This window comes from Grampus griseus, assembly GCF_964374135.1.
Source record: "Grampus griseus genome assembly, chromosome: 13".
NCBI classification, from domain to species: domain Eukaryota; kingdom Metazoa; phylum Chordata; class Mammalia; order Artiodactyla; family Delphinidae; genus Grampus; species Grampus griseus.
The window spans coordinates 42,207,044-42,234,096 of record NC_139007.1 but is presented as its reverse complement, the minus strand read 5'-3'; positions in this window follow the sequence as shown (position 1 = coordinate 42,234,096).

Genomic DNA, 27,053 nt, shown 5'->3' with positions numbered 1-27,053 from the left:
TTGTTTATCAAAATTTTAAATTTCCATTCTTTCAGACATTTTCTAGAAAATAAGACAAGCCACAGACTAAGAGAAAGTATTTGCAGAAAACATGTCTGATAGAGGACTGGAATCCAGATTAAATGAAAAACTCTTAGACCTCAATAATATTAAGATAAGCAACTCTTTCCCTATAAAACTTTTGATTAGACACCTCACCAAACAAGATAGACACATGACAACTGTACAGATAGATGCCTGACATCACTAGTCATTCAAGGAATGAAAAATAAAATCACAACTAGATACACACAGCTATTAGAATGACTAACATTTTTTAAATGATGATGTTAAATCTTGGTGAAGAAGGAAAGAAACGATCACTCTTACACTGCTGGTGGAAATGCAAGATGGCACAGCTACTTTTTAAAACAGTTTGAGAGATTTTTATAAAGTTAAACACTCACTCCATACAACCCAATGATCCCTCTCCTAGGTATTTAGCCAACGGAAGTAAAAACACATTCACAAAAAACCTTGTATATGAATATTTATAAAATTATTTTATTCAGAATTGCCAAAAACTGGAAACAATCTGTATATCCATCAACTAGTAAGGAAACATTTTGTGATACATCTTTACAATGTAATACTATTCAGCAAGAAAAATGAATAAGCCACAGATACATGCAATAACATGGATGAATCTTTAATGTATTATTATGCTAAGTGAAAGCAGCCAGACTCAAAATGCTCCATATTATATGGTTCCATTATATATGATATTCTCAAATGGGCAAACTATGGGAAGAGACAAAAGCCCGGTGGTTGCCAACAGGCATAGGGGAAGGTGACTCTACAACAGAGCATGGGGGAACTCTTTGGAGTTATGGGAATGATCTGTATCTTGATTTTGATGATGGTACATGACTCTGCATTTGTCAAAATGAGTACACGATTGTGACTCTAAAAGGAGTGAATTTTACTCTATGTAAATTCTACCTCCACAAACCTAACATAAAAAATCTATTAAGTGTTCTGCACTATGAAACTGCTTATGTCATGTGGAAGTAAATGCTGTTGCTAAGCCAGGATCATCTTGTAACAAATGGTATACTCCAAGATCTATACAACTACTTATTTCAATATGACAAAATTTAAAGTCTTCCAAGAGAATGCATTATTTGTCTAAAGGAATTAAATGTAAAGGTGCTCTTATAATTCATCAACATGTACATTGGCTTTTTCTTTCTTTGACTAACTGGGTTCTGCAGCTGCTTCTCTCATGGGCATAGAATAGAAGCAAAAGGAATAGAGTTGATCTCTGTTTTGTAATAACTTGTACTAGTGACCAATAAACTTGTAATGAAATATATAGTTCATAGCCATATAACCCCAAATTTGATTAAATAAGGAATTAATAGAAAGTATCAAAGCTATTATAGATGCTAATCTGAGGACTATTTAGACATTTTCCCCTTTATTCTTAAGGATCTGAAATCTATCAATACATCCAATGGGAAATACTCAAGGTCAGTGCTGGCCCTCCATTAATTGCTGAGGATAGTTATCCATTTCATTCCTTTACATTTCTTTGTTTTGTAATACAGTCAGAATCAAGTACATAAAACTTAGAAAATAAAACTATGAAGATGTAAGAGCCTAGTCTGAAACTTCAACAAACTAAACCACTACATATTTTAAAGTAGAAATTTAATTGTAAGTAGATATTTAAACAATGCATTACTGCAGAAAACACTCCTAACTTTAATTGTGAAAATTAAAATTTGGGTTAAAGTACAACTTTACTTTTGAGTTCAAATATAGAAAACATAAAATTATTGCTAGCAAAATATAGGATAGTAATATATCACAGGATTTTCTCAAAACTTTGTTAGCCCACTCAAATTGGTTATGAGATAGCAAAAATAAGTAATAGAATAAGTCAGCATGACTGATCCGCACAGCAAAACTGCACACAATGATAATGAAAAAGGCTTGTTCTGCTCTTTCCAGGGCTTTGATAATCCATGCAGAACCAGGACAAGCATATTTGCAGATTTTGAATCTGATTTATCACTGCCTTCCTGATCTAGCTGCCCAAATGAGATTCATGTAACCACAAGACCATCTGTAAATGTGGGCTTACATTCCAGTCATCCCCTGGTGAGACACACTCAATGAACCTCACAGCCCTAGGCAGATGATTAATCTCATTATAATCTTTTGGTTAGATTTAACAATCTGTCCCTCGACTTTCAAAACTTCTTTCAAGAAATGTGGAAAGTTTAATATTTCCAACTGCCTATGTAAAGGCAAATACTCTGACCATCAGACTTACCTTTATTAAAATATATAATTTTACTAAGAATATTTGTCAAAGATTACATCGACTTATATGTTTCTTCCAATAGCAATGTCTCCTCTATTTAACTTTATTCAACATTTTCAAATGAAATCACTCTGAGTAGGAGCTCATCCAAATAAAGCAATGGTCTTTAATAAAACTTTCAATGATAAGTCCAGCGACCCTTACCCCACACAGAAATTCTAACACAATTCAAATGTTTAAAGGAGTACAGATGTGGTGTCCCTAACTTATTGGAACAAGTGGAGCAGATGTTTCCAGGGGGCAGGCTAATTGCACTACTTCCTAATTCATACCAATCTTTAAATATTTTCTCTGGAACGACCAAAGGACAATGACTTAGAAATACATTAGAAAGTTCTTTGTTTCCTAAATTGAATTAATATCTTAATTAAGTTTCCCATATGCATGCTAAAATTTTTATATAGTATACAGATCCAAAGAGCCCTCAATTATCTGTGAGACAGTGTGCATAAAAAAAAAATGAATGCAAAAAAATTAGTTGTTTAAGTAAAATGGAAAAGTTACAGTCCTAAATTTTTACAAAAACTATGAGATGTAGATAATATTAAAACACGGTCAAAGATGTGCTAAAAATATAAATTTGACACCAATTATAGAAATTTTTATCTCCATGCACAGTGCGTTAACTTCATACCAAGGTGCATTTCAAGTAACTCAAAAAGTCAGCAAACTATCATAATAGGCATTAGAGCATTTGCATGTTTATTCTCTGAGTCATCATGACAGCTATAAAAACAGGATCTATGCAGAATCTGGAAAAGCAAAATACGGTTGGGGAGCAAGGGTATGTTTTAATATACATATTATTAGCGGATTTAGCTATAAGGCATGTTCGCTTAAAAACATTTGTTTCTCAGTTGCACTCTGTGCAATGGTATGATTATTATCAGTCCTACCTCCAAAAATATAGTCTGTTATTAACTTTGATACATTTATTTCACTTTTCTCTTTCCACATGTGTTACTGACTTAGGATGTATTGTTTGTTTCTATTTCAGTTTGGCACTGCTTACTATTGTTTTTGGTGAACAACTGAGTTCATATTTTGAATGTTTCCCATGTGGATTATGCAGTACACAACTGGAACTAAAGAAGACTTCCAGCCGATTTTTATAATATTGCAGAGCCTGTGAAGTAATAAATACAAAGAATATTGGCTCTGAAGAAAATATAAAGGATGTTTACCTCAAACAAAAGTAATAAATCATCATTTAAAAAATATTAAACTGTTATGAAATATGCAGATGAATATAACATGGTTGGAGTGTATTCATGTGACTCAAGGAGCTGTGATGAGAAAATCTATGTGGTTCAATTCTCATCCTAAAATAATAGATACTAGAAGTATATGGTTCCTTGAGAAATAGGTTACAGTTATCAACTTATTTTAAGTATTTTTCTTATTTTAAAGTAACACAGAGATACTCATTAAGTATGCCTTTCACTGAGTGCCTGTGTACTGAGGATACAACGGTAGTTAGTGTGCTTAATAGCACAAACACTACACAATAAATTCAGGAGGTTCATTAATTCTGGGGCATTAGGAAACTGTCCTGATAAAGTGGTACATAGCCTAAGACTTGGGAATGACCATGAATTAGCTAGACAAGTAAGGTAGAGAAGGGAGAAGAAGGTACCTAGAAAAAAGTATTCTGAACTTAGCAGTGAGAGTAGCACTATAAATTAGGAGTTGGAATAAAGCACTGGAGGCAGTAGTGCTGGGAGTGAGAGAACATGGTGGTAAAAGGTGATACTAGATGGATGGAACAACAGGGGACGTAGTATGCAGCACCTCTCAGATCAGTGAAATATTTAGAATGTTAACTAGCAGTGTCTTACTAGAGATGAAGGCACTGAGCAGAGCGTTAACGTGACTAGTGGTTTGTGGAGAATGGATTAAATTGTGGCAGACACGAACTGGGAGCAACAAATTAGGAGGGTGTTTCAGGCATCCATTCAAGAGACAGTAATGACTTAGACTAGGATGGTAGCAGAGGATAAATAAAAGTGAGTGGATTCAAATATATGACAGAGAATCTGCAAGATTCATTGACTGAACTTGAGGATATGTTAGAGGAAATAAAATAATGATGATTTCTGGGATTCTCCAACCCTCAAGACTCAGATAGTTACTTTATTACTTTCCTACTGCTACACAACAAATCATCAAAAATTTAGTGGCTTAAAACAATAGCCACTTATTGGTTCACAATTCTGTAGGTTAGAAGTCAGGCATGGCGCGGCTGCAATCTCTTCTCAGGGTATCACAAAGCTGAAATCAAGGTGATGGCTAAGTTGAATTCTTGTTTGAAGGCTATAAGGAAAACTCCTCTCCCAAGCTCATTCCTACTGGTGAATTAGTTCTTGGAGGTTGTAGGACTGAGGTCTTTGTTCCTTGCTGGTTGTCAATCTGGGTGCCGCTCTCAGCTCCTACAGGACAACCACATTCCTTGTCATGTGGCCTTCTCTACCTTCAAGTGAGTGATGATGTGCTGAATCCCTCCCATGCTTCCAAACTTTGACTTCCTTCTCTGCTTTTAAAGGGCTCATGTCGTTAGGTTATGTCCATCTGGATAATCTCCCTTACTTGAAGTCAACTGTACCATATAACATAACTCAATCACGGGAGTACAACCCATCATGTTCAGAGTCCCAGGGATCATACAGGGCAGTACACCAAAACATCTTCAAGTTTTGCCTGCCACAAGTGGTGACACAAATAAGATGGGTACTGGAATAGGAAGAGAGAAAAAGCTGAGCTCCACTTTGGAAAAGTGAATATTCAAATGGAGATGTAAGTGTGCCACTGGAAAGGCCTGGACTAGAGAACGTGAAATGTGCGTGGTTGGTAGAGTCAATAATTGAACCCATGAGAAAGGATGATATCACCTATGGAGAGGTACAGAAGGCTTAGGACCAAGTCCAGAGAAACTGCAATATTGAAGGAATGTATATAAGCCGAAAATTAGTCAGCAAGAGGAAAATCAGCAGAATTTGCTGACATGAATTCCAAGGGGAGAGATAACTGAAGTAAGTAGTATTTGTTTATCTGTGTTAAACCTTGCTGAGAAATTTAGTATGAAAAATACTCAAATGTACTCCTGGGGATGTGGTGACATGGATTTAGGGGTTACAGTGCTTAAAGTTGTCTCTGTGAAATGGTGGATTCAGAAGCCAGACTGTTTGGGGAGTGGGAAGAAGGTGAACTCCAGAAATGGAATCAATGAATTTTCTTCAATTCTTGAATGTGACTATCAAGGAAAGGTACTTAAGTGGAGATTTTATTTGTTTCTTTCTTTTAAGAGGGGAGAGACTTGAGCCTATTTAAGCTCAAATGAAATGAAAGGAATTCAGCACAAGAGACTAGAAAAGGGAAAGACCCTGAAGTAGATGATTAGAACCCTAATCATCTAGTAAATTTTCCAGAAACACCTCTATCATAATTTAGCCAAGGAAAATAAGGATGATTGTGGAAGTAGAAAGACTTATATTTATGGTGTAATAATGAGGATGCTCCTATCTATTTTCTAAGTAAAATGAGAGGGAAATAAAGTTTTTGAGAGTGAATAAGAAAAGAATGAAACCAAAGGCTTGAGGAGAAAACATTCAAATTTGCCTTTGTGCTGAATGGGAGAAGCTGACTGGAGTAGTATCACAAGATTGTCTTGTAGGCATTAAGACTAAATAAAGTCAGATTAATAGAAAAATCAATTGGTTTGTTTATACATTTTCCCCAGTAGCATGCAGCTACAATTCCCAGACATATCAATGGAAACTAGTAATTATATTCATTAACCCAGGTTGGTACTTTTGCCAAGGGGCCAAGATAGAAAGACAGTGGAGTAAAAGACTTCTAGATAATCCCAAGAAAGTGGTGAATTTTTAAAAAATGTATAATGAAAATCATAGCAAATAAGAGAGAAAACATGACAGTGGATAGCTAATGGATAATACACAGGGAGAAAATGAAATCGTTTCAGGAACACAAAAGGGTTGGTATAGCAGGAATAGTTGTGCCTTCTAGCAGAAAGGATGAAAGGTTACAGTGAAGGACTGTAATGCCTGCATCAGTGATTTCAGAGAAAGATTTGCTTTCTACCTTGTAATTGCCTTTAAGCTTTTTTTTACCCTTCATTCTACGTTTATGATTTCAATACTTACTGCAAGCCCTCTTACACCATAATTTTCCTTTCTTTTAATTGGTAATTTTGTTTCATATCTCAGTTGACTGTAGTATATATCCTAATCATGTTTAAAATAATTATATAAATACATATATAGAGAAATATATAGATTTATATATATGATATATACATATATATGTATCTTACAACATTCTAGGCACTTTGCTAGGTACTTTACATGCATTTACTCATTTCATCTTCACAACAAAGAGATGAGTGTGTTAATTTTACAGACTAGGTAACTGGAGAAGTTAAGTAACTTGCCCTAAACTATAGTCTATAGAGCAAGAAGCACTGAAAAAAGAGGACCTCAAACAGATCTGCTCAAATTCTAACTTCAAATTTTTCTTCTTAAATATGGATACTAAACTAAAATTGAGTATACTGCTTTGAGCCTTAGCTTATTTGAGTGTCCTTCTGTTCTTTTATGTATGAATTATAAATTGACTGGTATAATCTGGAAATACACTTAAGCATTTTTCAATAAGTATATTGGAATAATTGGAATGATTCCTACAAACATGGCTTCCTATTTTGAGGTCCTTGAAAAAGGATGACAAAAGAGTGTTTGAGAAATAATTTGTAAAACAGACAGCACTCAGTGACAAATTGGTTATATCTAAATATATATTGATATAATGATTCAAAGGCAAATTCAGGATTTCAAGCTATATGAAATCTGATGTAGAATGTAGTTAACCATCCCCAGTTTCACCCAAACCCTTGGCTGTGTCCAGTGGTTCTTCACAGATCCCTAGTCAGATCACCCTCCCATACCCCAGGACTGCTGCTCCTCCAAGTATTCACTTTTCTCTTCAAATCCCTATTTCATGTCTCACTCCTTACTCACACTATCAATGGATAGCCCTGATCTTAATTCAAAGAAAAGGAAGTCATCAAGACTTGTTTTTCTCTGCTTCTTTCTGTATTACTTTTAGATTTAATCACTGTAGTACCTGTTCTTACCTCTTCCTTTCTGCCTTAAATGAGAAAATAACTATACTGTGCAAAGTTATTCTCTCCTGGGAGCTATGGATTTCCTTTCCTATTGTATTTTGGGTTAACTGCACTCCATTATCCACTTTTTCCCCTTCAGTATCCCACAAACTCCCAATTCCTTGTCTTCAGCCTATCAAAACAAAACAAATCAAAGACAAAACCCACCAAACAAACCAAAAAATCTTACAGCATCTCCTAGCCTCCTCATCTCACTGTCATCCTTTCTGTCACATCTGAGGCACCGTGGCATAGCAGAAGTGAACAGGTTTTGGAAGCAGACCAAATAGTGTTCTTTGTTTCCCTCCAATACACCATCATTTTCCACTTTGTCACTTAACTTTCTGAGACTCAATTTCCTGATCTTCAAAATGGAAATTATATATACCATTGAAGAGCATCTTTTGCAAAGCTTAGTGGAAAACATGTCACTTTTGTTTTTCTAGCCTTTTTAAGTAGGAGGTAGATATAGGAAACGGAGATTAGTACTGGCTTTTGGATAGCCAGGTCCCTAGATCTTCACTGACAAAATCTTGAAAAAGTTAATCACTATCATCATTTGCTTTCTTTAACTTCCATTCATTCCTTATTTTAATTCACTACACTTTGACTTTTGACTTCACCACTCAGCAGAAATTGCTCTAAGGTCATCAAGAACAATCTGATATTTAAATCTCAAGAGCTCTTCAATATTCTATTTAACTCTCCTTCAGCTTTTGCACCTCCCCCTCGCTTCTATCCTCTGTCCTCTTATAATTTTATTTAGAGGATCTGAGACATCTCTGTAACTCTAATCGTTTCAATAACTAAATCTCCATCTCAAATCTCTTCTCTATCAAACTGGAAATTCACATCACAGATTGCCTATTAAGTATCAAACACTAATTCAAAACTGTCCAGTGGGGAATTCCCCATAAAACCTAGTTCTTCTGAATTCTTGAATTTTTTCCTTACTGTTGCCAAGTCACCATTCCCCAAGCAGGAACCATGGATTCACTTTCAGTTTCCTGGCTCATTACTTCCCTCTGCCAACTGTGATTTGGCACCATAGTCTTATAAAGTCCATTTTTTTAAATATAATTAAGCTTGAAAATTTATTATATTCCAGTAACCTGTAACTTTAAGGCAAGGTTTTTGGTATACTCAGTTTTGTAACCCTAGCAACTAGGACAACATTTACAACATCATAAATAAATGACTCTGCAAATCAAGTCAGTTGTGGTCTATAAATCAGTTATCATTAGCCAACAAATTACTGGGCCCTCTTAGGCTTTCTAGGACTATTATACACTAACACAACTTTATATTTAAATCAATACTTGATTTTATGTTCATTTGAGAAATGCAAATTAGAATATAAATGCATATTTTAATAAAATATAGACTCCTCTGAAATTAAAAAATATTTGTCTTTCATTTTCTTTCATAGACTATAAATAGAAAAATCCCTCATATAAAATGAAGACATTTGGTTAAAATTAACATCTAAAATTAATTAACACAAAAGAGATTACATTACTGCATGAATAAAAGTGAGTGCTTTGTTCATTGATTACCACCTGAATGTCTGGTAAAGTCCCTGATTATTCACACATCTGACCTCTTTTAAATATATGGCAGTCCAGGAATTCCAGGAATTGTTAAACTTAGGTATCTATTTTTTCTAAAAGAAAGTTAATTTATAGAATATTATGTAGTAAATTACCACACTGTATTTTATCCTTTAAATTTCAATTCTCCTATGTTACTTGAGAAAGCAAAGTATTTTTATGAATTCCAAATACTGTACCTGGAGTTCTTGTTACTACTGACACTTTATAGTGTTTATAGCATAATGAACAAAGCAAAGAAAGAAGGATCAGGAATTTGGGAATTTTACCAAATTTAACACTAACTAATTTTATGTCTTTAGAAAAGTCACTTTACATTCTGGACTTGAGATTTCTCATTATTAGCTCTGCTATAGAAACATTCTATTAGAAGCCTCACATTAGTTAGAACTCTTAGTCGCAGTTCTGTTATCTATATAATACGCTGGTTGAGACTTTTCAGTTTCAACCACATAACATAAATGTAGATTTTCCCTTCTTTGACAATTACCCAAAAGCAAAAATAAGAATGAAAAAGAGAAATTCCACTTTTGTTAAAAACCATGGGATTGCTAAAACCTCAATATAAATAGGAAAGTGGCTTCCAGAAGCTCTGAATGTCGAAAGTAGTATAAGACGACACAGTTCAAGGAGACCTGGAGCTACAAATCTCATAAAAAGCAGACCCAGTGCACTTCTCCAAGTAAATAGCACAAAGATATTCGCTCCAGCTAAACTTAGCAGCTTAAAGCCATAACCATTTTATTCTATCTCATGAATTTGCGGCAACAATTTGAACAGTCTTCAGCTGAGTCATTCTAATGTTCCATTTGGTCTTGACAGAGGTCATTTGATTGTAGCCACCTGGTGGATGGGCTGGTCTGGAGGGTCTGAAATAGAGGCACCAGACATGACAGTGCAACTACGGGGAGGACTGAAATGTTGAGGTCAACTGGACCTGTCTACACTTCTGCCTCTTGTGGCCCCTACCACTATGGTGAATGCAGAGTAGTTGGACTTCTTACATCTTAGTCCAGAGTTCTTACAGCAAGTGTCCTAGTAAACAAGGCAGAAGCCACATGACCTTTTATGACCTACCCTCAAAAGTTACATAGCATCATTTTCACTGTATTCTATTAGTTGAAGCAGTCATAAACACCCAAATTTAAGGGGAATCCCAAACTCTAAAGACTTGATGAGAGGTGTGTCAAAGAACATGCGGCCATGTTTTAAAACTGTCATGTGCAAAACCAATAATATTTCTTTGGCCACATGGAAAACAAGTGTGCAAGCTACTGCTGAGAGCCTCCACACATCTGGTTTGGTTATAAGAAGATGAGTTATAGCCTAACAGGAAAACACAAATAGTTCATATTGCAAAAATGATGGAGGAGGAAAATACAGCAATATTTGTAGCCATAGAGCTGCTACTCTTACTTGACTAGTAAGGAATAAACTGAAATAGTGCACTAAGAACTACTGTTGTAAATAAAATTTGTTTGCCCATGAGATGGCCCTGGTCCTTCTTGCAAATAGCTAGTTCAGAAGGATGAACCTTATTTCAAAGCTGGTTAATCAAAAAGAACCAAAACAGAATACTAAAAAGAAAAAGAAAACAGGAAAATACAAATGGCAAACAATAAATATTAACTTTTAGAAGTTACTAATGTTAGTATAGAATGAAAGAAAACTGTGCCTAAACATGTAACTATAAAATTAAATTTTAAAAAACTTATTGAAACAGTCACTTCTATAGTAAAATAATTGAAAACAGAGCTACCAGAGATCAAGAAAATATGATGAGACTATGTGAAACTATAATACATAACCTGGTTGAACTCATTAAAAACCTGAGAAGAAAAACAAATCCATCACAGAAGAGAAGCCCCTACTGGAATCTACACTTAAAAAGAGGTATTGCTGGTAACACAGAAAAAGATACACAGGCCAGGATTTGAGTAAAGTGAGCAAAAAGAAATGAAGCCAAGTTTTTAAATGGAATACAGTGAAAATGTTAAATATGAAGTACAGGTCAAAGAAATGCAAAAAAAAAAAAAAATTCAATACTTGGAGTCCTAAAATAAAGAAAGGAAAATAATGGAATAAAAGAAAATTATTTAAATATATAATTTAAGAAATGTTCCAAAAATAAAAAAGAAGTTGAATCTAAAGATTGAAAGTGTGCACTATATCCCAGGAGTGTAGAATGATCACTATCAAGACTTATCTTAATATATTTACTGGACATCACAGATAATAAAAGAATCTTTTGGTTGAATAGGCAAAAGATTATGGTATGGGGAAAACACTGTCAGAATGGCTGGTGTCCGATTTCTCCACAAAGAGTAAACTTTGAAGAAAGTGGAGTAAGGCCTTGCAAAGCGACCAAGAAAAGAAAAGAAAACCCAAGAATTCTATGCCCAGAAAAACTGTCTAAGAATAAAGACAAAAGAAAACATAAATAAGCAAGAACTCATGGATTATAGATTCCATGAGACCTCTTGAAGAAAGTACTGGAAAACACACTTCAGTCAACCAAAAACTGCTTGATAAATATTGAATACTGTGAATAATATTCAGTGCTATTGAATACTGAAACTATTTAACTTTAGGATTAAGGCAAAACAAATATGGTGATTACGATGATAGAACAGAAACAAAAGTCAGGAAGGAAAGGAACAAGAAGGTAGGAGGTAATAAGTATGCCAATTCCCTAATCTTTTATATTAAAAAAAATCAATAGAGATTATTTAAATTATTTAAAAAGCAATAGAAGTATATTTAAAATAGGAAATATTAAATATACGAATTAATGAAAATATTCTGGGAAAAAGGGAGGAGAAAGAAGTTAAAAATATATCAACTTTATCATTGTTCAGCAGCATTTCAGTAGGAAATTAATGGGTTCATAACTAAAAATTAAAACATTATAATTATTAGACAAAAATATAAACTCCAAAGTTATTTTTAAAAATTTCTCCCCCATCCCACACACACAAGCTAGGAAAATCACATAACATAAACCATGATAACAGAATTAAAACCAAGCCACTTGTTTATGTAAAAATAAAAACAGATTAAAGACAGATAGTAAAAGAAAAAAATCTCAACTATATGTTATATATAAGTAGTTAGCCAAAGCCATGTTACTTAGAAATTTCTTATGTTATTATAGAGCAAATGAAGGAAGTCACTTAGAAAGATTGAAAAATAAGGAATTGAAAAGATACACTAGACAAATGTAAATAAAAATCAGGGGTTGTGATTTTAATATTAGATGAGATTGAATTCATTGGGGAAAGCATTAAACAAGATGGAGACAATAAGACTCACATTTCAAACCACATGACTATCTAACTGTATGAATATATCTGTATCAAACAGCACTGCTTTAGTATATATGAAGGGAAAAAAAGGAACACGTGAGAAGAAACAAATATATTAATAGGAAACTTTAATGTACTTCTCACAGTCAATGATGGATCAAGTAGACACAAAATTAGTAAGAAATAGAAGACATAAATAGGATGATGACTTCTAAGGTAGATCTAATGTACATACATCAAACTTAGTATCTTGAAAACAGAGATGACAATTTCTTTTTAAAGAATACTTAGAATACTCACAAGTAACATGAGCAAGTACAATTTATTCTAAGGATGCAGGGATGGTTCAACATGTGCAAATCAACATGATACATGACATTAACAAAAGATAAAAATCAGATGATCATTTCAATGAAAAATTGACAAAATTCAACATTTGTTTATGATAAGAAACTTCTAAAGTGTGTATAGAGGGAGCATTCCTCAACATAATAAAAGCCATCTATGACAAACCTACAGCTATATCATATTCAATGAAAGGTTGAAAGCTTTTGCCCTTAAGATCAGGAACAAACAAAGGATGCTCACTCTCACCATTTTTAATACAACATGGTATTGAAAGTTCTAGCCACAGCAATGAGGCAAGAAAAAGAAATAAGTCATCCAAATTGGAAAGGAAGAAGGGACTTCCCAGGTGGTCCAGTGGTTGAGACTTCACCTTCCAATGCAGGGTGTGTGGGTTTGATCCCTGGTCAGGGAGCTAAGATCCCACATGCCTCGTGGCCAAGAAAATCAAAACATAAAACAGAAACAATATTGCAACAAATTCAATAAAGACTTTAAAAATGGTCCACATCAAAAAAAATAAATAAAAACAAACAAACAAAATCAAAATCAATCTCTGGCCACCCATAATGGTAAAATCTGCAAATTAAAAAAAAAAATTAGGCTTCCCTGGTGGCGCAGTGGTTGAGAGTCCACCTGCCGATGCTGCCGATGCAGGGGACGCAGGTTCGTGCCCCAGTCCGGGAAGATCCCACATGCCACGGAGCGGCTGGGCCCGTGAGCCATGGCCGCTGAGCCTGCACATCCAGATCCTGTGCTCCACAACAGGAGAGGCCACAGCAGCGAGAGGCCCGTGTACCACAAAGAAAAAAAAAAATTGGAAAGTAAAACTGTCACTATTGCAGATAATATGATACTATATATAGAAAACCCTGAAGACATCACAAAAAACTTTTAGAATGATAATTGTTAGTAATAATAATAATAAGTGAATTGAGTAAAGTTACAGGACACAAAACCAATATACAGAAATCTGTTGCATTTCCATATATGAACATCAAACTATCAGAAAGAGATATTAAGAAAGCAACCCCATTTACAATTGCATCATAAAGAATAAAATACCTAGGAATAAATTTAACCAAGGAGGCAAAAGAACTGTACCCTGAAATCTGTAAGATGTTGGTGAAAGAAATTGAAGATGACACAAATAAATAGAGAGATATACCATCCTCATGGATTGGAAGAATACTGGTAAAAAGATGATACTACCCAAAGCAATCTAGAGATTCAAAGCAATCCCTATCAAAATACCAATGGCATTTTTCACAGAACTACAACAAAGAATCCTAAAATTTGTATGCAACCAAAACAGATCCCAAATAGCCAAAATCTTGAGAAGAACAAAGCTGGAAGTATCGTGTGCCCTGATTTCAAACTATATTACAAAGCTATAGTAATCAAAGCAGTATGATTTGTTTCATGCCAGTGCTACACTGGCATGAAAACAGACACATAGATCACTGGAACAGAATAGACAGCCTAGAAATACACCCATGCATATATAATCAATTAACTTACAACAAAGGAGGCAAGAATATACAGTGATGAAAAGATAGTCTTTTCAATAAATGGTACTAGGAAAACTGGACAGCTACATGCAAAAGAATAAAACTATCTTACATTATATACAAAAATAAATTCAAAATGGATTGAAGACTTGAATGTAAGACCTGAAACCATAAAACGCCCAGAAGGAAACATAGGCAGTAAGCTCTTTGACATCAATCTTAGCAATATTTTTTGGACCTGTATCCTCAGGCAAGGGGACAAAAGCAAAAGCAAAAATAAACAAGTGGGACTACATCAAACTGAAGAGCTTTTGCACAGCAAAGGAAGCCATCAAGAAAAGGAAAAGGCAACCAACTGAATGGGAGAAGACGTTTGCAAATCACAGATCTGATAAAGGGTTAATATAAAAATTATATAAATAAATTATATAGCTTAAGGACGAAAAAGCAAACCTATTAAAAACTGGGCAGAAGACCTGAATAGACTTTTCCAAAGAAAACATACAGATGGCCAACAGTCACATGAAAAAATGCTCAACATCACTAATCATCGGGGGAAATGCAAATCAAAACTACAATGAGGTATCACCTCACACTGGTCAGAATGGCTATTATCAAAAAGACAAGAAATAACAAGTGCTGACGAGGATGTGGAGAAAAGGGAACCCTCATGTGCTGTTTGTGGGAAAGTAAATTGGTGCAGCCATTATGGAAAACAGTATGGAGGTTCCTCAAAAAATTAAAAATAGGACTACCATAAAATCCAGCAATTCCATTTCTGGGTCTTCATCAAAAGAAAATGAAAACACTAACTTGAAAACATATGCACACCCCAATGTTCAGAGCACCATTATTTACAGTAGCCAAGATTTGGAAACAACCTGTGTCCATTGATAGATGAATGGATAAAGAGGATGTGGTATATATATATATATATATATATATATATATATATATATATTTACAATGGAATATTACTCAGCCATTAAAAAAAAGGAAATCTTGCCATTTGAGAAAACATGGTTGGACCTAGAAGGTATTATCCTAAGTGAAATAAGTCAGAAGAGAAAGACAATTACTGTATGAGTTCACGTATATGTAGAATCTAAAAGCAAAACAAATAAACAAACAAAACAGTAAAAGACTCAGATACAGAAGACAAATTGGTGCTTGCCAGAGGCGAGCAAGGTTAAGGGGCAGGCAAAGTATGTGAAGGAGTTTAAGAGGTAAAAACTTCTAGTTATTAAATAAACAAATCATGGGGATATAATGTACAACATAGGTAATATAGTCAATGATACTGTAATAACGTAGCATGGTAACAAGTGGTAACTAGACTTATTGTGGTAACAATTTTTAAATTTGCATAATATTAAGTCACTATGATATACACCTGAAACTAGTGATATAGTTTGCCAATTATACCTCAATAAAAAAATCACCTGTTTATTCCACAATAAAATTTAAAAGTAATATGTTTAAATTTGAACATATTTAAAATCTAAATTTAAATTTTAACATTTTTACCTCACCATGTTTCTAGATCCAGCTATGTAGAGTTTCTCTTGAACTTTCTAATAACAGAAGAGTATCGTATGTTGCTTTGAGAGTAGACAGAGAATGGCCCCACTGGGGTTGCCCCTGGGGAGGCTGAAAATAGGTGATGTTGCTTGGTTAAGGCTTCCTTTTGTTTCTTCGTAATCAAACCCCCAGATGATTTTATCTACTTATTACCTGGATTCTCAGTCTTTATAGCTCCAAGTTTTCAGATATATGAAAACAGCTCAATAAATGATTTGAATCTCATTTAGTATCTTTCCAACTCTATCAATTTATAAATGGGAACTTGGAATTCTCAAAGAATCAAAGGACTTTCCCAAAGTTACAAGCAAGTAACTGGCCAAGCAGAAACCAGAATTTAGTTCTCACACCCTGAAACCCAAGTATTTGGAGCAAATGATCATAGACATTCACATATGGCCCCTCCCCCCTCCACCATGTTGCAACAGCAAGTGTTCATATCCTTCGAATGCTCAATTTGTGGGGGAGAAACGATAGAGAACTAGGAGAAACGATAGACAGACAGCTAGTTAACTAGCTAAATAGGATATCTACATACATATGTATAGAATAGAAACAACTTTTTTCCACCAGAGAAGACTCTAATTAAAAAACAAAGTGATTATAAGCCTGTGGAAGGAAAATCTTAGTTTATTTCAATGCAAATACAGTATGACAGCAAGGTCTGCCAGAGGCCTGTGTGTGGGCTCATCTTGACTTTGGGATAAGCCTTCCCCCACCCCTTGTCTAAAGCAACCTGCTCAGTGGTTTTACATAAGCTGGAGAACATTTCCATGCTCCAGTTCATATCAGGTCTATGAGATAACAGAAGGAAGAGGACCCAATATATATAATAAGCAGTTCAACAGCTGACAAAGATAGCATATGGCAGTGGATACGTAAGTGTAGCTTTGATTTTGGAAGGAGAAGTGAGAAGAAGTATTCCAGAGGCAAAGCTCACTGCCACCTGAATGAGATGATGTATTTTTCTACAACAGAATGAACTTTGTGTGGGCACAGATTTATAGCAAATACAAACACCTGCACAGATCTCAGTAGGGGTTTGAAGAAACACCATTTTCCCATGACAGAAATTATAGGTGCGATAATAATAGTATTTGCATTTAATGAAAGTGGGTTTTTTTCAATTCCTGAAAGCATAAAGCATTTGTTAAAATGAATTAACTTATTTTCAGTGAACTTTTCAGCAAAAGAAAGGTATATAACAAGTAAGCTCAAACTGACAAGCTTTAAATAATAGAGCCCTAAGTAAACTGATTTTAATTTAAACAATCAAGTAAAATAAAGCTAACAGGCTTCTTCAGAACTTTTCTATATTGCCATCTAATTTTTCTTAAAAGTTTGTAAAACTTGGAAAACACCCACTGGGGCTGCTCCAGCACTCTTCAACTTGCTTTCAAGATTCAAATTCTAGATTAGAAACATTCTTTCCCTCCTGGCTTTCACAAGAAAGGAAGATACTACCATGAACATTTGCTTGTTTTTACAAACTCTCTTGTTCAGTCTTATTTCATTCTAATGTTTTAAAATTGTGCACATGAACTTTTAATATCTTGAAAAACCACAAACCTGAATGGATCAGCTGAGTCTGTACTTTACTTTCTTTCCTACCCTAGAGGGGAGGTGTCTACCTACTGCAACCCAGAGTATGAACACTCAACTCCACCAAGGAAAATTACTGTGCTGGTAACATGCATCAGGGCCCAGCAAACATGCCTATGATGGAAAGCCTGACACTAACGCTATCCTCATCCATGTGCGATTTTAATCATCACAACCCGGTCACAAGAATAATCCACAGACCGCCTGGGCTTACCAACCTATGGATGTGAATGAAGTCACCTTATCAGTAGTCAATAATGCATCTGTTCTAGTTTCTACCTACAAAGAACCTCAGCCATTTCCATTACAAAGTCACCCTATGACAAAAGCATCAAGTATTTCTGAGAAGCACTTAGGGGGCATCACATGCGGTCCCAGGCTTTACGCCACAGCCACCGCATGGCATGTACAATGTCTGTTTTGCCTGATTCCTTGTTGATTGTTTACTGTCCATAAAGCCCTAGGGAGAAGCTTCATCATTGCTATCAGTGACAGTGTCCCTCAGAACAATGCCAGAACCCTTGCCAAAGATGCTTCCAATGGCATCGTCTTCCGGATCCACAGCAATGTGGTTCTATCTGTTTTGTTCTCCATCCTACATTCAGCATCAACCACAGTGCTTGTCAGAAAGACGACAACACCCAATGAATAAAATAGGAAGAGTCTCAAAATTAGGCACTTTTCCTAAATCACCTAGGTTTTTGAGGTACTACAGAATTCCGCAGTGAACTTACTTGGTCTTTCTCTACCAGTTATGTGACACACTGAGAATTTATTTTCCATTGGAGTAAGAAAGGTTAACTCACTAACCCTTGGAAAATGCAGTGGTACACAAAAGCCTGTATAATAGAGCACCAGCATGATCACTGTGATGACTGGCTTTGCTCATTTCATTCTCTCATGGTCTTTTGCACAAATTTACACATTTCTCAAGTGCCTCTGAGCGGCCTTGGAATCTTTCACCTCCTTTTGTACATATTGGGATCACTGGCCCCTTTCATCAATCATCCTGTTTGATTAGCTAACTGGTAGCGTTCCTGCAAGTTTATTTGCTTAGATTTTCCATTCTCACAGAAGACTTCGTGACCTTTTAAACCCTTCCAATGCAACCCCACAGCACTCTCTACTTGGCAATATCTTAGCACTCAGCACCTGATGCACCTGCTGGTTTCGTGGCATGTATCCTCCTCTTGACTCTAGACACTAGACTGTGTTCTTGGAGCGCAGTAAATGCTCCCTAATTCACCACTGTATCCTGTGTCTCAGTGGTGTCTAGCGGATATTTACTGTTCCATGAGTGTTGAGAGAAAAACCTACAATGCATCATGTAGAGAGCATCTTAGATATACTAAATGTCTACAAGACACTTAACAAAGTCGAAAATTAACTAGACCCAAGGAGCCTGCAAGGCCTGTATTTGCCCAGCTTCAAGACCAAAGAGCCCAGAGTCAGTGACAGAGACATCAATGGTTTAATGGATTGGGGAGCTTACACATCTGAAGCGAGGTGCCAGAACAACACCCCACTGTGGGCAGTAGACAGCAGGCAGGACGTGGCTGCAGTCTTCCCTCTGCGGGGGAGGGAGAGGTTACCATTTATAGGCATAACTGACGTCAGGTTGGCTCATGGGTTACCAGGGAAACCAGCAGGGGGCAGGCCCCTCATTGTCCCTTTGAAAAGCTATCAGGTGAAGCTGTTCTGATCTAAAGACTAGAACAATCACCAGCTGGGGAAGGGGGCAAGGATGTAGGACGGTCAGTCATGTGAGAAGGGTGTAGGTGAAACAGGTGCTGGTCAAGAAGGGGATGTACAGAGAGCAAGAGAACAGCCACCTTGGGTGGCCTGTTCATACACTCCACCCCTACATACCCTGCACAACCCTTACAACCTTGGTCCAGCCCTCTTCCGTGGTATCCCTGGGGTCAGATGTGTAGGGGGGCCACTACAACCAGATACCACAGATACAATACAGACCACGGCAGCCAAAAAGCATCAAGAGTAAGATACTTAGTATGCTAAGAACAGTCATTCACCAGGATGTGGGAAAATTTTGGAGCCAAGCACTTACCAGGTCAATGGAGAGGGAGTCAATGGCAGCAGTGCCCTGTCCATTTATAAGGAAGGTAAGGCCACCCCTGATTTTCACAAACCCAGAGCCCCCCACATGGGAAGGGGAAGGCCCAGCTCTAAAACATTCCAGTGGCCTAGCCGGGAGTCAGCAGTCACAGTTCAGGTCTGCCACACCATGTTATGCTGAGTGCCATTAGGGGTGGACCCATTAGGTCTTTGCAAACAAAGAAAGTTTGGAAAGTAGTTAATACCACTATTTGGACCTGTGTGTCCAGAAGCCAACCTATTCCATTCCACACAGCACAACCCAGGGAGGCTCATGGGCAGTCAGCTGTACAGTAACATTTACCAATGGGGGTCTTTCTGATGTATTGGAGTGTGGGACAGGAAGATGGTGAGAGTCTTTTCCCCCCACTGACAATGTGGGGGGATGTAACATAGTCACGTTAGCCAAGTCAGTTTTTCATGGAAGTCCAGAGGACGACAACAATGGTATCTCGCTATAGACCCAGAAATTAGACTCATTTCACAGTGAGGCCATTGTTGCCATTTGGTCCAGAAATAGATTTCCTCTGCTCAGGATGAAATGTAAGACATCTAATAGGCACAACACATTGGAGATCATGACAAGCAAAATATAAGCAGTAACCACATTCTGAGATAATACCACACCTATCTGTGGATTTTGTCTTGGTCTGAAGTACAGTTCAGAAAACTCGAGGAACTTGTCTAAAATCATGTTCACAATAGCCACCTTGGATGTCTGAACCACAGCTACTCCATTTTGACTTTCAAAAAATTCCCCTCCTCAATGGCCAAAGCAGATGTACAGTGCATATACAACAGGCCACAAAACAGGCTGCTCTGATCAGTAAAATTTAAGTTAAACTGTGGGTAAGCCAGGACGACTTCCCCATACCTCCACATGTGAAGATTTTTCCATCATTTCCCCTTTTGATGGCAAATCTTTTAATAGACCAAAATGTACATGCCTTGAAGCCAGGGTGAATGCTGCCTTCCTGCCCTGGGTGCAGTTCATGTCCCTTTATGTTAGGCATCCTTTGTATTTGCCTAGTTATACAAGTTGGGGGAAAGTGATCAGATATCACAAACAAGCTCAGAGGTATGTTGATGGGGTACATTTAGAGGTTATACATTTTATCAGTTGTACAGAATTGCTACACAAGCATTGTCCATGTGTTTTTAGCAATAGACTTAAAGCAAGTGGTGTTACACATCATGAGTAGTTGTACTCTGAAAACTTCACTAGAGAATTCTCCTTCCATCCTGAACATCAGGACAAAAGTATGGCTAACACAGTAACTTTCATAAATACAGACCTCAATTAGCAGAACTAAAGTTTAGTATCCACTGAAATATCATATTTTTCTTTCTAAAATTACCCTCCACCAAACACAGCCAAATCAAGACTAATTTGTTTGCAAGAGAAGTCTGGTCAGTTGACCACATAGGCTCCTCCAAACTGGCTGTGGTGGAACTCCTCAGAAGGAGTCTCAGACTGAATTCCCCAAAGGCCTCTCAAAGCCAGGAAAGCCATGCTAAAGGCCTGCCATCAGACTCCACCTCAGTGGATTTCTCTCTTCTAGAGGTCCCAAAATACCGAGATTCCTGCACATGCCAGGAGACAGTCTTTCCCATTCACCTGATAAGGCTACTTGGAACCCAAGAGTCTCCAATTTCTGGATGGACCAGGCAGAGAGAAAATAAATATGTTTCAGCTCTATCCGCAGGTATAGTTTGCCAAATTGCTTTAAGTCATAACCAACGTGAGGGGATGGGCTTCCCTATATCTGGAAAACACAGATCAAAACAAGTAATATTCCAGACAAAAACCATAAAATTTATAACCATGTTCACAGTTCACTCTGTAACCAATCCTTCTGTTAACTTTTTATGAAGCCAGGTTTTCCATTAGGATTCTTTAATTTCTTACCCAGTTCAGCAGTATGATCTGAAATTTATCAGAGACCCGTACTTGAAAAAGTCCTTCCTATGAATCTTCTTAATGATGAAGCACTTTTTACAAAAGCATCAGAGTACAACAGTAGCTGTCTATAAATGACAAAAGACTTAAAAAGGATTAAACACCTGATAACAATGTAATCAAGAAACTTGGTTACAATTACTAGAATTATGACTAGTTATAGTCTTAACCCTTAAAAACCTTAATCTCTGGCCAATGTCTTTTGTATTTCTGAGAATTTATGTAAGTGCTTAATTTCTTTTTACACCAATTAAACAGAGCTCATCCACAAACCAGCCTTGACAGTGCCATTTGGAGGCAGAGACACATCATATCTATAAGGTACACATGGACTTACATGTATCTATAGAGACACAGATCTCTCAGTTTTCCTACTAGAGTTTAAAAAGGCCTCTTTTTATTCCCCTACATTCTCAGGCATTAAAGTTCCTGAGAGCCCAGGTAGGTCATTTCTATCTCAAAGGCACAGGAAGAGAAATACCAATTCCTTCTAGAAAGCTAACTTCCTAAAACGGCATATGCAAAAACCAGTTTTAGAATAGCAAAAAAGTCCCATCTTAGACATTTTCAGGGATTTTTTTTTCAGTTTCTAAAGAGCCAATTCAGTTTAAACAAATAACAGTAATAGGCAATAATACACATCATTCATTCACATTCACATGCCTCATTTACAGAGGAACAAGAATCAGCATTCAAGTTAACATTTGCCTCAGCTGTTAGCTCAGCCCCTGCGGTCTTTCTTAATACAAAAAGCAGCAGCTGGGCTTCCCTGGTGGCACAGTGGTTAAGAATCCGCCTGCCAGTACAGGGTACACGGGTTCGAGCCCTGGTCCGAGAAGATCCCACATGCCACCGAGCAACTAAGCCCATGGGCCACAACTACTGAAGCCCGCGTGCCTAAAGCCCGTGCTCCACAACAAGAGAAGCCACCGCAATGAGAAGCCTGCACACCGCAACGAAAAGTAGCCCCCGCTCGCCACAACTAGAGAGAAGCCCGTGCGCAGCAACGAAGACCCAACGCAGCCAAAAACAAATAAATTTAAAAAAAAGCAGCAGCCAACCCACAGCTGCAGCCAGTTTTTTCCCCCTGTAACGGCGGCCAACATCTCTGCAACAGCCTTAGGGGTGTCTGTGAGTGCTCCGTACCCTCTTGGCACCCCCCACTCATCAAGGGCAGCCACCACGGAGCCCACATGCTAGTGGAGGGCCACCCTGGATGCCTCCACAACTTGCAGCATCACCCCTGGAACCTTCAGGCGCCCCCCCCCCCCCGTTAGTGGACGCCCCCGCTGCTTTCCATTCCCCATTTTTATTTCCCAACATCTCGGCACTCACCGGAGTTTCCTCGGTCCCCTGGCTGCTCCACCAGTTGTTGGGCTGCACCCCGCAGGCCTACAAGGCCTGTACCGGCCCAGCTTGGAGACTCAAGAAAGAGCCCAGAGTCAGCAACAGACACATCAGTGGTCTCCCGGAAAGGGCGAGCTTAGACGTCTGAAGCAAGGTCCTGGAGTGACACTCCATCCTGTGCAGCTAATGGCAGATGGGCAGGATGTGACGGCAGTCTTCACTCCGGGAGGGAGGGGGGAGGTTACCATTTATAGGGAGAACTGACTTCAGGTTGGCTCATGGGTTACCAGGGAAACTAGCAGGGGGCAGGCCCCTCACTGCCCCTTTGAAAAGCTGTCAGGTGGAGATGTTCTAATCTAAAGGTCAGAACAACCACCAGCTGGGTTGGGGGCAAGTATGTAGGAAGGGCGGTCATGTGAGTAGCAGGGGGTAGGTGAAGTAGGTGCTGGCTGAGCAGGGGATGTACAGAGAGCAAGAGAACAGCCATCTTGGGTGGCCTGATCATACAGAGCCTTACTGATTGAACCCCGTTCAATTAGAGAGCAGCTTGTTATTACCTCTGACTGGTCAATGTGAAGTAAATTATACTCTTGAACCAGTTTGTTAAGACTTATTTAAACAGCTACTTTAGCTCATTTTACATCCCAGCTATTTTCTCTTACATCTGATGTGATTCAACTGAATAGGGTGCATCCTATTTAATCACTTGCTTTGCTGTTATTCATCCTTTGAAAATGTAGTTATTGATTACATATGGCACGCCAGATAGTCAAGATACTGGTAACACAACAGTGAACGTGACAGTCGAGATCGCTGCTCTCTTGGTACTTATATTCGAGTGGAGGGAAGTAGACAGAAAATAAATGAATATGCAAGAGTATATAAAAAATGATAAGTGCTAAGGTGGAAATACATAAAGGTGCTATGTTAGAGAGACAGCAAGGGAATTCAGTTTAGGCAATCAAAGAGGTTTCACTGAAGAGGTGACATTTAATTTGAGGCATGAGTGGCAAGGAGTCAGCCGAGAAAGAAGCTCTGGGGAGCAGCTTTCCAGCTGAGGAGCAGCTCATGCAAACACCCTAATGTAGGCCCCAGCTTAGCACGTTTCTAGAGAGAGAATGTCTTCCTTTCCCTCAGTTCTCACATTTTTAATGTGTGAATATGCTTGTCTCCTGCATTTAAATATCTGTGGATGACCACGGAAATAATACAAAAATGGCCACATTTATAAAACAAAATTTTAAACTTTGTGACAAAGTATAAAAAGGAGTTTCTGAGGGATCATCTTCACTAAAGCCACTTTTGGACAAGTGGCCTCAATTCTTCCCCTAGGTAGGGCCCTCGGGAATTTTTCATTTTGAGCCCTACTGCCACAACACAAACAGCACCTGAGTTAGCTGATCACGTTTAAAAGTCCAGTTCAAGTTCAGACAAAATTTCTTTTTTGTTGTTTTTGGTTTCCTTTAATACTGTCAAGACAGGCCGACTAGGTATAACTGTTCCCAGAGGCTGGTATCACCCTCAGATATGTGGCTGACCTCTCTGAAACAGGCTGCCTCTGGCCAAAGTTTATTCCTCCTTGTCCCAAGTCTGATCTAAAGCTCTCTTGTCTTGTTACCAACAGGTTCAAAACATTCTTCCTTCTATAAGTTTCCATATATTTATATAACACCCTATTATATTCAAATATATACATGTAGGTATATTCATTAGAGATATATACAATGAAGGCATCTATATATGCATATTGATAAAATATGGGCTATATTGTTTGATTCTAGAAATAAACCAAGAGAAATATAAAGATAGAAACAAGTAATTGTTTAGCCAGGCACATATATATTTCATCCAACCGTCTCAACAACCCAGTTCAGTGAATACTATTATCACTACTAGATCTTAAATCATGAAATTGGAGCTCAAGTAAGTTTTTTGGTAAAAGCCACACACAATAACCTGGGAATGCAGCCTGGTTCTGCTTTTTGGTGGGAAGGGCTAGTTGACAGGCATATAGTACATATTTTTAAACATCACCTTCCCATGAAGGTAATGGGAATCTCCTCAGCTCTAAGTGGAGATACTACCTAAGGTGTGGCCAGAGACACATGCCGGAAGCATGATCCCACCTTGATATTTGAAATGATGTGCTATTAAGGTTGATGAAATGGGGGTGAGGGGGACCTGGAGGAGGGACAAAGGGAGAAAATGAAACAAATTAACAGATGCATTTGAAACAAGCAGGTGCTGCACACTGGAAAAGGATTTGCAAAATCCTTAGAGTGGGTTACTATTTCACTGTTTTTCTCACTGATCAGGCCTAAGAAAAAGTCAATTGCACGTAGCACAGCATAGCCAGTTTTTCATTATGTACCAAGATATTCTCAACAGTAGTTATCCACAGATATAATACCACAATTGGAAAAAGCAGCTGTATTTTTTTTTTAGCAGCTGTATTTTAATAGGGCAAGTCACAACAGAAGTTCACAAAAGGGATAGCTAGCTGATCCGTAGAAATCAGTCTTTCAAATTCAGTGTGGCATCAGTTCTTAATAGAGAGGAAAGCTAGCCTGCAGATACAGAATAATAGAGATTACATTTGTAAATACTGACATATATCGTATGAAATATTTCTCCGCTTGGAATCTTGATCGTCCTAGCCCCTTTCCAAAAACTAATACATTTATATGTCAGTATTAGAACTATCTAATCAGTTACTTATTGTGGTGATTGACATGTCCATAAAACCCTCAGGTAGCTTAACATTTTTCAATATATGGGTCAAGTCAAAGGACAGTAATGGGCATATATATAAAGTCTTGGTTTCCAATTTTCCACCTCAATTTACCTTATTTGAATAAAATACTTTATTTAAAAGACTAGCATTTTAATTCTAATGACCATATATGTGTTTTTCTTTTAATAAGACTTACTAATATAATTTGTTTTAGTCTTTTATCAATATGCATATATAGATGCCTTCATTGTATATATCTCTAATGAATATACCTACATGTATATATTTGAATATAATAGGGTATTATATAAATAATAAAATATAATGCTAATAAAAAATATTTTTAGTGACAAAAAATGCAGACCAAAGGTGGGACGATAATAAGGAGTAGCTCCTTTTCATTTATCCAAAGAAGATTAAAATCAATGTTTTTATTGATCTCTAATTGGAAAACATCAAGTTCTTGAGCAGAGTTAAGCAAAAAAAAGGAAACTACAGGTTTTTTTGCATTTTTATCATCATTAAAATTGATCAATCAACCATAGAGTGCATGTAATTATAAGACCTTAGAATCAAAATATCTTTCATTTCAACATAAGAATCATAGTTTTCATCATTCATGGGGTTGAGAAGTCAAGGAGTGTGTGTGAGTATGAAGTGTGTCTGTGTGCAAGGCAGCTACCACTTGGCATCCCTGGCATGCTCCACAGAAATAGTAGTGTCTATGATTAAATGCATGAAAATAGCTCAGTATGTTTTCAGCTGAATGCAATTCAACCTACCCTACTTTACTGGTGGCAAACGCCTCAGCATGAACATATTCTTTGTCTATATTCACTTATAAATACATCTATATCACTTTGCTTGTTTGTTTGTTTTTTGACACACAGCTTGGTTTAGCTGTGAAACATTAAATAGAAAATATTCCTGCTTGATTTGGCCTTTCCACCCATGTTCAACGAAACGGGCGTTATACAGTTGTACCCCCAGAGGTTCTGTGAAACATGGTTTTAAGGCCCTTTAAAACCATGAAAAAAACTATGAAGAACTATGAAGAATGAAAACTATGAAGAATTAACTTCTCTTTAAATGGTTTGTCAAGTATCACTACTTTGATTCATAGCAACAAATACTGCAATTTTCATAAATTACACACTTCTCTATTCTTTAGAATCTGAAGAGAGCAAAGGGAAGGTTTACAGAGGTATTGGGGGTGGGAATCAACTATAGAAAAGTTTTTCATACTATTTTGAATTCCAATTGTCCTGCAGTCATTTTGCATCTGTCTTTCTAATAAGAGTCTAAAATTTCAGTTTTAGAGGGAAGTTTAAAAATGACACCTTCCTTTAAAGTATGAATTTGAAATTAGTTAGCAAATATATTTATACTTTGG